The sequence below is a fragment of the Chlorocebus sabaeus genome, chromosome 28, assembly GCF_047675955.1.
Source record: "Chlorocebus sabaeus isolate Y175 chromosome 28, mChlSab1.0.hap1, whole genome shotgun sequence".
NCBI lineage: Eukaryota > Metazoa > Chordata > Mammalia > Primates > Cercopithecidae > Chlorocebus > Chlorocebus sabaeus.
Window position 1 is genome coordinate 12070953 of NC_132931.1, and position 13696 is coordinate 12084648.

A 13696-nucleotide genomic window follows, 5' to 3' on the forward strand; every position below is an offset into this window, starting at 1 on the left:
CCTCTTCTTCCCTCTTCCCCCTAGTAGTCCCCAGTGTCTATTGCTGCCATCTTTATGTCCATGAGTACCCAATGTTTAGTTCCCATTTACAAATGAGAACATATGGTATTTGGTTTTCTGTTCCTGCTCTAAATTCACTTAAGAGAATGGATTCCAGCTGCATCCATGTTGCTGCAAAAAAACATGTTTGTTTCTTCATTTCGTTTATTTTTGTGGCTGCATAGTATTCCATAACATGTATGTACCATTTTCTTTATCCAGTCCACCGTTGATGGGCACCTAAACTGATTCTATGTCTTTGCTCTTATGAATGGTGCTGCAAGGAACATATGAGTGCATATTTCTTTCTGGTAGAAGGAGTTTTTTCTTTTGGGTAAATACCCAGTAATGAGATTGCTGGGTCAAACTGTAGTTCTATTTTTAGCTCTTTGAGAAATCCAGGAGAAATGTTTAATACGTGGCTGTAGACACAGTCCTGGAGTTCAGCAGAGAAATCTGGGTTGGAACAGAGCCCCAGGAGTGAGTGGCACATTCTAGCAGATGACGTCATAAAGAGGTGCAGGGAAAAGACAAGATGGCCTAAGACCAAGCTCTGAGGAACTCTGACATTTAGAGGTCAAGTGGAGAACAAATTGCCAAAGGAGAAGCCGGCGAACTAAGAAGAAAATCAGGAGGATGCGGACTTCTGGAACCCAAAAGAAAAGAGGGTTCCAAAAAAGGAATCGGAAACTGTGCTGAATGCTGCAGAGACGTGAAGCAAGCCTGCACTGAGAAGTGTGCAGAGGACTGGGTAGAAGCCGCTGTAGCTTTGCGTAGGGCATTTGCAATGGGTGAGTGAGAAATGAGGCAGTGGAGAACAACAATGTGGACCAGACTTTGGGTATCTCAGCTTGGTAGGGGACCATGTACAAAGCTGGTGCAGCTGTGAGAAGAGGAAATGGAATCAAGATAGTTGCGGTTTTTTAGGCCAGGCGTGGTGGCTCATGCCTGTCATCCCAATGTTTTTGGGAGGCAGAGGCAGGAGGATCGCTTGAGGTCAGGAGTTCGAGACCAGCCAGGCCAACATAGTGACACCTACTAAAAATACAAAAACTTAGTCAGATGTGGTGGCATGTGTCTGTAATTCCGGTTACTCAGGAGGCTGAGGCAGGAGAATTGCTTGAACTCAGGTTGCAGGGAGCAGAGATTGCACCACTGCACTCCAGCCTGGGCAACAAGAGTGAAACTCCATCAAAAAAAAAAAAAAAGGCCGGGCGCGGTGGCTCAAGCCTGTAATCCCAGCACTTTGGGAGGCCGAGACGGGCGGATCACAAGGTCAGGAGATCGAGACCATCCTGGCTAACCCGGTGAAACCTCGTCTCTACTAAAAAAAATACAAAAAACTAGCCGGGCGAGGTGGCGGGTGCCTGTAGTCCCAGCTACTCGGAAGGCTGAGGCAGGAGAATGGCGTGAACCCGGGAGGCGGAGCTTGCAGTGAGCTGAGATCTGGCCACTGCACTCCAGCCTGGGCGGCAGAGCCAGACTCCGTCTCAAAAAAAAAAAAAAAAAAAAAGATATATATATTTTTTAGGCTGGGCATGGTGGCTCATGCCTGTCATCCCAGCACTGTGGGAGGCTGAGGCAAGAGGATTGCTTGAGGCCAGCTTGGGCAACATAGCAAGATCCCATTTCTACAAAAAAAATTGTAGAGACCCTGTCTCCACAGGAAAATTTTATATATTTTTTTTTTCTTTTTTTTTTTCTTTTGAAACAGAGTCTTGCTCTGTCACCCAGGCTGGAGTACAGTGGTGCTGCAATCTTGGTTCACTGCGACTTCCACTTCCCGTGTTCAAGCGATTCTCCTGCCTCAGTCTCCCAAGTAGCTGGGTTTACAGGCATGCGTCACCACGCCCAACTCATTCTGATATTTTTAGTAGAGACGGGGTTTCACCATGTTGGCCAGGCTGGTCTCAAACTCCAGACCTCCGGTAATCCACTCGCCCCAGCCTCCCAAAGTGCTGGGATTACAGGCATGAGCCACAGCGCCCCGCCGTTATTTGATTTTTGATGGGAGCTACTGGAGCTAATTTAGATGGTAATGAGAAGGACAGGAGGAAAGAGAGAGGAAAAAGAAGTTGGCCAGATGCAAGGAAGGACAGAGTTGCCAGGTGATGACCAATGAGTGGCCACCTTGTCTGAGAAGGTAGGACCCTCGAGAGCAAGTGGCGGATGTGGCTCTGATGGGTCACAGGGCCTCCTTCCTCTACCTGTTCTGGCTTCTTAGCCTCTCCTCCCGCTCAGGGCACTCTGCAAACATTGTTTTTCCCAGAATCCTAACTGTGGCCTCCTCTTCTCACTCTCCATGTTATTCATTGGTGACTTCATCCACTACTGTGACTTTACCTGCTAGTTGCTCATAACACTCTCAAACATGTTTCCGGCCCAGATGTCTCCTCCCCATGTGCCGACTTGGTGTACATTCAACGGCTGACTGAATATTCCCACTTAGATGCCCATGGACGGTGGCATGCTGGCATCCGCTCATGCCAGGTCACAAGTGCCCATTGTACACCCGGCTCCTCATTCAGTGAAGTCATCTTGGTAGTAGAAACTTGAAGAGCCGGGCGCGGTGGCTCAGACCTGTAATCCCAGCACTTTGGGAGGCCCAGGTGGGTGGATCACCTGAGGTCAACATGGTGAAGCTCCATCTCTACTAAAAAATACAAAAAAATTAGCTGGGCGTGGCGGCGGGTATCTGTAATCCCAGCTACTCGGGAGGCTGAGGCAGGAGAACCACTTGATCCCGAGAGGCGGAGGTTGCAGTGAGCCAAGATAGCGCCATTGCACTCTAGCCTGGGCGACAAGAGCGAAACTCCATCTCAAAAAAATAAAATTAAAATTAAATAAAATAAGATAGTAGGAACTTGAACTCAGCCAAAGTGGTTCTATTTACATCATGGACATTGGCAAATGCTTCCGATCAGGGCTCCCCCTTTCTGAAGAGCTGGTTGTTAGGCATGGTGGCTCATCACCAGGAGTTTGAGACTAGCCTGGGCAACACAGTGAGACCTCATCTTTAAAAAAATTAAAAATTATCCAGGCATGGTGGCATGCCTGTAGTCCCGCTACTCAGGAGGCTAAGGTGAGAGGATTGCTTGAGCCCAGGAGTTGGAGGCTGCAGTAAGCTCTGATCACACCACTGCACTCCAGCCTGAGTGACAGAGCAACATCCTGTCTGAAAACAAACAAACAAAACCATGTACTATACACCACTGTTTGCAGACGTCTCACATTCAACATATTCAAAACTAAGTTAATCATCTTCCCCTGAGCCCCACCATGCCCAACCTTATCCCTTCCCTGAATCTTCTGGCCCAGTTGACGGCACCAGCACCCACTCCGATATTTCCCAGGCCCTCCCTCCCCATATCCAAAGGATGGTCAATTAAGGTATAGTCGAGGCGGCTATAACAAAGAATTCCCCAAAATTCAGTGACTTAACCTCAAAATAGACACTCCAGGACTGGGGGGACATCTCTGCCATCTTTTTTTTTTCTTTTCTGTTTTTTGTTTTGTTTTGTCTTTTGTTTTTTGTTTTTAGTGTTTTTTTTGAGATGGAGTCTCGGTCTGTCACCCGAGTTGAAGTGCAGTGGTGCAATCTTGCCTCACTGCAACCTCCACCTCCCGGGTTCAAGTGATTCTCCTGTCTCAGCCCCCGAGTAGCTAGGATTACAGGTACGTGCCACCACACCCAGCTAAGTTTTGTATTTTTAGTGGAGATGGCGTTTCGCCATGTTGACCAGACTGGTCTTGAACTCCTGACCTCAATTCTGCCTGCCTCGGGCTCCCAAAGTGCTAGGATTACAGGCATAAGCCATGGCACCCGGCCAGTCTCTGCCGTCTTAAACATGTGGCTTCTATCTCTCTGTTCCATGGGGCCTAGGCAGAAATCACCATCATATCTGAATGTGGGAAGGGGGGTAAAGTGGGAAGCACAGGTCCTCTCCTGATTAAGGACACCACTAACCCGCTCAGAAGTTGTCCAGATGCAGCTGGACACAGCGCCTGTAATCCCAGTACTTTGGGAGGCCAGAAGAAGGTTCGCTTGAGGCCAGGAGTTCAAGACCAGCCTGGTTAACATAGGAAGACCCCCATCTCTATTATTTACATTTCTAATAAAAAATAAATTAAAACGGCCGGGTGCTGTGGGTCACGCCTGTAATCCCAGCACTTTGGGAGGCTGAGGCGGGCAGATCACGAGGTCAGGAGATCGAGACCATCCTGGCTAACACTGTGAAACGCCGTCTCTACTAAAAATATAAAAAAAGGAGCCAGTCGTGGCAGCGTGCGCTTGTGATCCCAGCTACTAGGGAGGCTGAGGCAGGAGAACGGTGTGAACCTGGGAGGCAGAGCAGTGAGCTGAGATTGTGCCACTGCACTCCAGCCTGGGCAACAGAGCGAGACTCTATCTCAAAAAAATAAGTTAATTAATAAAAATTAATTAAAATGAAAAAAAGAAGTTGGTCAGATGCAAGGAAGGCTGGGACATGTAGTCTCTATCCATGTACCCAGCTAAAACATTATTAACAAAGAAGGCAATTTAGGAGGCCGAGGCAGGAGGATTACTTGAGCCCAGGGGTTCGAGACCAGCCTGGGCAACATAGTGAGATAGTGTCTCTATAAAAAATAATGAATAATAAAATAGTCTGGGGATGGTGACTCGCACCTGTAATCTCAGCACTTTGGGGGCCGAAGGAGAAAGATTGCTTGAGCTCAGGAATTTGAAACCAGCCTGGGCAACACAGTGAGACTTCGTGTTTACTAAAGATAAAAATAAATAAATTAACCGGATGTGGTGGCATTTGTGCCTGTAGTCCCAGCAACTCATGAGGCTGAGGTGGGAGGATCCTGTGAGCCCAGGGGATTGAGGCTGCAGTGAGCTATGATCGCACCACTGCATTCCAGCCTGGGTGACAGACTGAGACCCTGTCTCAAAAAAACAATAATTGATGATAATCATAATAAAGAAGGGCAATGGGAAATGGTATAAGAGTAGCAGTCTATGCCTAGTGGATCTATCATGTCAATGTTATCACTCTCTCTCTCTCTTTTTTGTTTTTTTGGTAGCCTCAACCTCCTGGGCTCAAGTGATACTCTTGCCTCAGCCTCCTGAGTAGCTAGAACTACAGGCACACACCACCACAACAGGCTAATTTTTTAAAAAAAATTTTTTCTGTAGAGATGGGGTCTCGATATGTTGCCTAAAGTGGTCTCCAACACTGGCCTCAAGTGATCCTCCTGCCTCAGCCTCCCAAAGTGTTCAGATTACAGGCATGAGCCACTGTGCCCAGCCCAATGCTATCTCTTGAGTACTGCTTAAATCCATCCCTTCTACGGTGTGCCAATTGCTATTACCTTGATTTCTACCCATCTCCTGGCCTCTAGCTTAGTACCTCTCTAATCAATCTACCAAATGGCTGCCAGAGATATCTTTCTAAATTGCCAGTTGGATCAATAACCCTCCTGTTCAAAATCTTTTTTTTTTTTTTTTTTTTTTTTGAGATGGAGTCTGGCTCTGTCACCCAGGCTGGAGTGCAGTGGCCGGATCTCAGCTCACTGCAAGCTCCGCCTCCCAGGTTTACACCATTCTCCTGCCTCAGCCTCCGGAGTAGCTGGGATTACAGGCGCCCGCCACCTCGCCCGGCTAGTTTTTTGTACTTTTTAGTAGAAACGGGGTTTCACCGTGTTAGCCAGGATGGTCTTGATCTCCTGACCTCGTGATCCGCCCGTCTCGGCCTCCCAAAGTGCTGGGATTACAGGCTTGAGCCACCGTGCCCAGCCTCAAAATCTTGCAGTAGTTCCCAGGGGATTCCAGGAGAAGAGTCAACTTCTTTACATGACACAAAGGCCAGGTCTTGTCCCCTCAACTCAGAATGCCTTTCACCCCTCCTCCAGCTCCACTTCCTTGTCTGCCAGAAAAACCCAGGCCATTTCCTGGGGCTTAGTTTAAATATTGCTTCCTTCACCACAATGCTGTTTGTATGCTATTGCAATGCTGGCTCCATTCGTGTTGAAGCCTTTACTGGACTGTATATTTCTGGGTACTTGCCATCCGTCTTGGAACCGGGGCTCCCTGTGAAGCCAAGGCACTTGGTTTATCTGGCCAAAGGCTGGGTGAAGGCCAGGTACAGTGGCTCAGACCTGTAATCTCAGCACCTTTCGAGGCTGAGGCAGGTGGATTGCTTGAGGTCGGGAGTTCGAGACCAGCCTGAGCAACATGGCAAAACCTCATCCCTGCAAAAAATGCAAAAGTCAGGCCGGCCACGGTGGCTCACACCTGTAATCCCAGCACTTTGGGAGGCCAAGGCAGGTAGATCATCTGAGGTCACGAGTTTGAGACCAGCCTGGCCAACATGGCAAAGCCCTGTGTCTACTAAAAATACAAAAATTAGCCAGGTGTGGTGGTACGTTCCTGTAGTCCCAGCTACTCGGGAGGCTGAGACAGGAGAATCACTTGAACTTGGGAGGCAGTGATTGCAGTGAGCCAAGATCATGCCACTGAACTCCAGCCTGGGAACAGAGCAAGACTCCGTCTCAAGAAAAAAAAAAAAAATCAGTTGGGTGTAGTGGCATGTGCCTGTTGTCCCAGCTGCTTGGGAGACTGAAGCAAAAGGTTTGCTTGACTCCGGGAGACTGAGGCTGCAGTGAGCTGTGATCACGCCACTGCACTCCAGCCTGGGTGACAGAATGAAATCCTGTCTCAAAAAAGACAAAACAAAACAACAAAACGAAAAAATAGAATCCTGGGTGAGAGCTCAGGAACAAAGAACAGACCCTCACAAAATGCCAAATCATTTCCAAGATGTGGGGTCTGTGGTGCCTAGGCCTGGCCCTAGCACCTCGGACATCATCACCAGGCTCAAGTTTGGCCAACCTGAACGTGGCCATGGAATGTGAGGCTCTGCAGATCACTTTATTGAATGATTTGTTTAATTATCCATCTTCCTATGAGCCATTTTTATTCCCAGTGTCTATCAGGCAAATAGAGAATATTTATGGAATGAATGAAAACTTGGCATTTGCTCCAGGATCAGCACTTTTCACATACTTTGGTTCAGACCTCAGCTCTGTCACTTACCAGCTGAGTGACTTTGGGCAAATTCCTCAACCTCTCTGTGTCTTTGTTTCCCCTGCAAAATGGGGAAAACAGTCTGGTTGTTATGGGGACTAAGTGATGTGATGTATGTAAAGCATTCATAACAATGCCTGGCACACAGCAGACACTTTGGGTCTGGTTTAAAAAAAAAAAAAAAAGTTTGGCAGAGCGCGGTGGCTCACGCCTGTAATCCCAACACTTTGGGAAGCCAAGGTGGGTGAATCGCTTGAGGTCAGGAGTTCAAGACCAGCCTGGCCAACATGGTGAAACTCTGTCTCTACTTAAAATACAAAAAAATTAGCTGGACCTGGTGATGCACACCTGTAATCCCAGCTACTCAGGAGGCTGAAGCAGGAGAATCACTTGAATCCAAAAGGCGGAGCTTGCAGTGAGCTGAGATCGTACCACTTCACTCCGGCCTGGGCGACAGAGCGAGACTCCGTCTCTCACACACACACACACACACACACACACACACACACACACACACACAAAAGCCAGCCTGGGAAACATAGCAAGACCCTGTTTCTACCAAAAAAAAAAAAAAAAAAAAGAAAAAAAGAAAAAGAAAAAAAATCCAGGCATGGTGGTGCTTGCCTGTGGTCCCAGCTACTCAGGAGGCCAAAGTGGGAGGATCATTTGAGCACAGGAGTTTGAGGCTGCAGTGGTGCATGACTGCACTCTAGCCTGGGTGACAAAGCAAGACTCTCTCTCTAAAATGAAAAAGAGAAGGCCCAGTGCAGTGGCTCATGCCTGTAATCCCAGCACTTTGGGAGGCTGAGGCAGGTGGATCACAAGGTCATGAGTTGAAGACCAGCCTGGCCAAGATGGTGAAACCCCATCTCTACCTAAAATACGAAAACTGGCCAGATGTGGTGTCGGGCGCCTGTAATCCCAGCTACTCGGGAGGCTGAGGCAGACAATTGCTTGAACCCAGGAGGTGAAGGTTGCAGTGAGCTGAGATGGCGCCACTGCACTCCAGCCTGGGCGACAGAGTGAGACTCAGTCTCAAAAAAAAAAAAAAAGAAAGAGAGAAAGAAAAATAAACAAACAGAAACAGTTGTAGGCATGAACCCATTGGTTTTATTTTATTTTATTTTATTTTATTTTATTTTATTTTAAGAGACAATATCTCACTCTGTCACCCAGGCTGCAATGGTGTGATCATAGCTCACTGCAGCCTCGACCTCCTCCAGTTGGTCATTAATTACTTCGTCTCATCTCCTCCTGACACTGACCTCTGTCAGCGGCTCACATCCAACCCTCCTTCTAGACTGAACTCCTATTTCTACATATTCCAGAAGTTTTCATGTCCTTAGACCTCTGTCCATGCTGTTCTCTTTGTGGGATATCTTTCCCACCTTCTTCACCTATGAGCTTCTATTCATCCTTCACCATTTTTGTTTGTTTGTTTGTTTGTTCGTTTTTGAGATGAAGTTTCACTCTTGTTGCTGAGGCTGGAATACAGTGGTACAATCTCAGCTCACTGCAACCTCCGTCTCCCAGGTTGAAGTGATTCTTCTGTCTCAGTCTCCCAGGTAGCTGGGACTACAGGTGCCCACCATGACACCCAGCTAACTTTTTGTATTTTTAGTAGAGATGGGGTTTTGCCATGTTGGTCAGGCTGGTCTCAAACTCCTGACCTCAGGTGATCCACCTGCCTCAGCCTCCCAAAGTGCTGCGATTACAGGCATGAGCCACAGTACATGGCCTCATCCTTCACAATTTAGCTCCAACTTCACTTTTAGAAGATTTCCTGGATTCTCAGAGATAGGTAGCCCCTCCCTCCTCTGGGCCTCTATTTTTTTTTTTTTTTTTTTTTGAGACAGAGTCTTGCTCTGTTGCCCAGGCTGGAGTGCAGTGCATGATCTCCGCTCACTGCAAACTCCGCCTCCCGGGTTCATGCCATTCTCTTGCCTCAGCCTCCTGAGTAGCTGGAACTACAGGCTCCCACCACCACACCCGGCTAATTTTTTGTATTTTCTTTTTTTTAGTACAGACAGGGTTTTACCATGTTAGCCAGGATGGTCTCCATCTGACCTCATGATGCGCCCGCCTTGGTCTCCCAAAGTGCTGGGATTACATTATTTATTTATTTATTTATTTTTTATTTTTTTTTATTGAGGTAAAGTCTCACTCTGTCACCCAGGCTGGAGTGCAGTGGTACAATCTCGGCCCACTGCACCCTCCGCTTCCTGGTTTCAAGCCATTCTCCTGCCTCAGCCTCCTGAGTAGCTGGGATTACAGGTGTGTGCCACCATGCCCAGCTAATTTTTTGTATTTTTAGTAGAGACAGGATTTCACCATATTGGTCAGGCTGGTCTTGAAATCCTCACCTCAAATGATCCGCTCGCCTCGGCCTCCCAAAGTGCTGGGATTACAGACGTGAGCCACCACAACCGGCCCTGTCCTCCGTTTCACCTCTCTTCTGTGCATATCTGAGCTCCCCACTGCACCCAAGCTCCTTGAGAGCAAGGATATCCTGTATCTCACCCATCTCAGTATCCCTCCTATGCATAGCATGGTGCCTGCTACACAGTAGGCATCAAAGATGTTTCTTGGCCAGGCACAGGGCTCATGCTTGTAATCCCAGCATTTTGGAAGGCCAAGGCAGGAAGATCTTGAACCTGGGAGTTCGAGGCTGCACTGATCTGTGACCATACCACTCCACTCCAGCTGAGCAATAAAGCAAGACCCTGTCTCTTTATTTTATTTCTTGAGACATGGTCTTGCTCTGTCACCCAGGCTGGAGTGCAGTAGCACGATCATGGTTCACTATAGCCTCAACCTCTCGGACTCAAGGGATCCTCTCACTTCATCTTCCCGAGTACCTGGGACTACAGGATCACACCAACGTGCCTGGCTAATTTTTTAGAAAACTTTTTGTAGAGACGGGTTCTTGATATGTTGCTCAAGCTGGTCTCTAACTCCAGGGTTCAAGCCATCTTCCTGCCTTGGTCTCCCAAAGTGCTGGGTTTACAGACATAAGCCACCACGTCCAGCACTTGTCTCTTAAAAAAAAAAAGGATATTTGTTGAATCAATGAATGGACAAGTGAAATGTATTAATTGCTTTACCCTAACCACTTCCATAATACACTAGAATCTATCAGATCCCATGACAAAAGAAAATTGGTCACAGTTGACTGGGAGTTAAATCAAGTACTGCCCTGTAGTTAGCCAACTGTAGCTTCCCCCCAGCCATGAGAAGAAAATTCACCACTCATTACCAAATAGACTGCAGATTTCCAAGTTATGCGTAATAATATTAAGGCCTCAACACATCCACAGGGACACTTACTGAATAGTCCTGTGTGCCCAGCTTTCAGTTAGACACTGACTCCAGAATCAGATGGGGGCCTCACTGCCAGCTGTTCTACAGATAGAGACAGCACAGCTTGGTGAGAAACACAGAGATGTTAGGAAACAAAGGCATATCTCAACTGGCTGATAAGAGCTGTGGGTTCTAATCCTGACTCTGATCCCAGCAGACTGTCTGATCCAGGACAGAGCTCAGATTCTAGCTGGAAAAAGCAAAACAAAACAAAACCTGTAAAACCCCTACAGGCACACACCACCATGCCTGGCCAGATTGGACAAGTTTCCTTTTGTTGTTTATTATTCTTTTTAGATGGAGTCTTGCTCTGTCACCCAGGCTGGAGTGCAATGGTGCGATCTTGGCTCACTGCAACCTCCACCTCCCAGGTTCAAGTGACTCTCCTGCTTCAGCCTCCTGAGCAGCTGGGACTACAGGCGTGCACCACCACACCCAGCTATTTTTTTTTTATTTTTAGTAGAGATGAGATTTCACAATGTTGGCCAGGCTGGTCTTGAACTCCTCACCTCAAGTGTTACGCCTGCCTTGGCCTCCCACAGTGCTGGGATTACAGGTGTGAGCCACCATTCCCAGTCAAGAATGGGGAAGTTTCTTTTCTTCTTTTTATTCCTCTTCTTCTTCTTCTTCTTCTTCTTTTTTTTTTTTTTTTTTTTTTGAGAGATGGGGTTTCTGTGTTGCCCAGGCTGGTCTCAAACTCCTGGCCTCAAGCAATCTTCCCACCTCGGCCTCCCAAAGTGCCAGGATTACAGGCATGAGCCCCCTCATGCCCTGCCTGAGCAAGTTTCTAAATCTGAGATGGTTAGGGTGGTGGGGAGGACAGAAGGGATAGTAGGAATTGGCAAGGTGAACTTCAGAGTAAGTGAGGCAACATCATTAAATGTCAACAAAAGGAGAGGGATAAGATGAACAGAATCACTTTCCATCCCAACATTCCTTTCATCCTCACCTCAACATTTTAAAACGATAAGAAATGCAAGCACTTGGCTGGGCATGGTGACTCACGCCTGTAATCCCAGCACTTTGGGAGGCAGAGGTGGGTCGTTCATTTGAGGTCAGGAGCTCGAGACCAACCTGGCCGACATGGTGAAACCCTGTCTCTACTAAAAATAATACAAAAAAAAAAAAAGCCAGGAGTGGTGGCACGCACCTATAACCCCATCTACTTGGGAGGCTGAGGCAGAAGGATTGTTTAAACCCGGGAGGGAGATGTTGCAGTGAGTCGAGATTGCACCATTGCACTCCAACCTGGGCGACAGAGTGAGACCCCGGCTTAAAAAGAAAAAAAGAAATGTAAGCACTTTAAGAGATCCACTCAATTCCTCGAGGCCTCAATGGACTGACCTAGGGTCACTCTGGAAAAATCTCACTCTCTCAGTTCCTGAGTCAGCCCTCTCCCCTACAGCTCACCACTCCTGCTGAAACCTGGACCCTTTGAGTCTTAGAAGCCAAGTCTGAACTTGGAACCAACCCTAGGCATTGAAATGCCACCATCATCAGTAGGTAATCCATGAGCCAGCTCAAGCCATCTGTCCTTTGGCCGGGGAGGGGTGGAGTCTCTTCCAGGGTGGGCATGTGGTGAGTAGAGAACCTTCAGGGGCATGCGGACCTCACATGGTATCCTCTTCCTGTGCTATCTCTGGTCTCAAAGCTCCCTCGCCCCCAGAAAAGTAGATGGGCACATACTCAACACACGCAAGCATTCATATGTGCATATGTACACACATGCACCCATATGCCAACACACATAGATACATACATACAGATACACGCACCCTCACATAAGAGTCCCTCAGCTACCCCAAGTTGTCAGAGCTGCTCCTTTGCCTTTGCTACCAAAACTGTGGTGCCAGGAGCCCAGAAGAACCTGGGACCCAAGCAGTAGAAAACCCTGTTGTTAGTCCAGCACTGCAGCTGACACCTGTAATCCCAATGACTCAGGAAGCCAAGGTGGGAGGATCGCTTGAGGCCAGGAGTTCGAGACCAGACTGAGCAACATAATGAGGGCCCTTCTCTAAAACAAGCAAACAAACAAAAAAAGCCAGGTGTGGTGGTATGCACCTGTAAGTCCCAGCTACTCAGGAGGCTGAGGCGAGAGGATCACTTGAACCCAGGAGTTCAAAGTTACGGTGAGCTGTGAGCGTGCCACTGCACTCCAGCCTGGGTGACAGAAGACCCCAATTCAACAAGAAAAGAAACAAAAACCCTCTTGTTGATAAATGCCTCCTTAGGAAAACAGTCACTGAAGAGAGAGAGAGATGGAGAAAAGAAGCTAAAGCCAGGTGGGCTGACTGCCTGTGTGTGAACGTATGTATACATGCGTAAGCATGTGTACACATGTATAAGGCCCAAGTACTGGGGGGGTGGGGGTGAGGGCAGAGCAAGGCAAGGAAAAGAGGGGCCAGCGAAAGACAAAGGAGGGAAGTTGGACATGGTGGCTCATGCTTTTAATCCCAGCACTTTGGGACATTGAGGCCAGGAGTTCAAGACCAGCCTGGGCAAGCTAGCAAGACCCAGTCTCTAAAAAAAAAAAAAAAAAAAAAAGGAAAAGGAAAAAACAGAGAGAGATGGAGACACACCCCCACCCCCTCTGGTCCCTCTCTTAATCTTCCCTTCCCTCCCTCTCCCGGGGATTCCATTTAGGCCTGGGTGTGGCAGAACCGGGCTCAGAGCAGCCTGAAGATAGATGACCCTTCTGGGGAGTGGAGCTCTCTCCCCAGTGTTGCTTTAAAAAGTAAGGGGGTAGAGGTCGGACACAGCACTTTGAGGGGCTGAGGTGGGAGGATCGCTTGAGGCCAGGAGTTCAAGATCAACCTGAGCAAGACCCAGTCTCCATAAAAAAATTTTTTTTAATTAGCCAGGCGTGCTGGCACCTGCCTGTAATCCCTGCTATCTGAGAGGCTGAGGAGGATCACTTGAGCTCTGGAGTTCGAGACCAGCCTGGGCAACGTAACAAGACCTCCGTTTCCACCAAAAAAATTAATAAAAACAAAAAGCAAGGGGGTAGGGACCTCATCAGTCGTCCTGCAGAGTCCTGGTCTCCGCCTCTTCCCTGCTCTCCTCTCTGCCACCCGTTCCTTAGCGACGGTCTCTAAGTACCTGCTAGGCGCCCCCTGCCCCATCTCCTCCTGGTCGCCTAACGGAGGGTATCTTCCCCTTTAAATCAGCGGCCCCCGGTCCGGTCATTGTCTCGCCTGGCAGCCAATCGGCGGCGCCGTTGGGGGCGGG

The 13696-nt window shown here is 48.2% G+C and overlaps 1 long non-coding RNA gene across 1 annotated transcript; it reads right to left on the minus strand.

The window, feature by feature from the left end:
- Positions 1-1867: 1867 nt before the first annotated feature.
- On the minus strand, positions 1868-13690 carry LOC140710610 (uncharacterized). Its single transcript, XR_012091709.1, has 4 exons — positions 13480-13690; positions 10436-10510; positions 2411-2689; positions 1868-2370 (listed from the first exon to the last, which is right to left on the minus strand). It is a non-coding gene; the product is annotated as an uncharacterized lncRNA (long non-coding RNA).
- Positions 13691-13696: the final 6 nt, after the last annotated feature.